The sequence below is a fragment of the Octopus bimaculoides genome, chromosome 26, assembly GCF_001194135.2.
Source record: "Octopus bimaculoides isolate UCB-OBI-ISO-001 chromosome 26, ASM119413v2, whole genome shotgun sequence".
NCBI classification, from domain to species: domain Eukaryota; kingdom Metazoa; phylum Mollusca; class Cephalopoda; order Octopoda; family Octopodidae; genus Octopus; species Octopus bimaculoides.
In genome coordinates this window covers 20,269,857-20,270,699 of record NC_069006.1, presented here as the reverse complement: position 1 = coordinate 20,270,699, position 843 = coordinate 20,269,857, and the positions used below count along the sequence as shown (strand labels likewise).

Below are 843 nucleotides of genomic sequence, written 5' to 3'. Positions count from 1 at the left end.
CATATATTCTTTTATTCTTTTATGTGTTTCAGCCCAAAGGCTGTGGCCAAGCTGGGGCACCACCGCCAGTGTTATATCAACTTTCTAATGGCCGTTGTTTTGTGATTGGGTTTTGGTGAAGGAGGGAGTTCAAGACTGCTCCCCATCTTTTGAGCTTCTTGCCTCGATATAGGTTTATCTGGGACCTTGGACAGTAGGAGGTCAATTTATCTCTTGAAAATATCTAGCACTACTCCATGTAAACCTCTCAGATGCTTTTGGCTTGATACTAAATAGCTGCGGGCTTTTGAATCTCAAGCTATTTCAGTACATGGACCCAACATTAGATAGGATGGGTGGGATCTTCTGAGCAGTTTTTTTGACTATGCCGAGTCTTCGTGGCTTGTGACATATCATCCCATGATCGACCTTATGAAAGGCAAGATAGATATATATATCGCATCCAGGTTTGAACGCTTCATTAATTGTTTCAACACCCATTTATAATGCTTCAGAAGCTGGGTAAGGCAGCTTCTTCCTGCTGGGTGTCGGAGAGCAAGCTCATTATCTTAAGAAACGTGATCAGCTTCCACCATGCAATGTATTTCATGACTTTGCTGACATATGACATTACAGTGACAGGCCTATCCGTTCTACTATTTACTTGTCGGATATGACATATTATGCCTTCCTTTAACTTTCTGGTAAGCCTCTCGCTTGTATGGACGGTCGTTAGACCAGAACGAAGGTAAAATAGCGAACGCTGGAGAAATGTTTTCTTTGACAAGAGAAAAGATAGAGGAGAGAGATAGGATATGTCCAGTCCTTAGGACAGTTCTGGAAAAAAAAAAGAAAGATGATCAC

At 41.8% G+C, this 843-nt stretch overlaps 1 protein-coding gene across 1 annotated transcript in view; it reads right to left on the bottom strand.

Annotated features, from left to right (window-relative positions):
• Positions 1-843, bottom strand: part of LOC106868997 (uncharacterized) — a 76,473-nt gene that overhangs the window by 63,953 nt on the left and 11,677 nt on the right. The window lies entirely within an intron of this gene.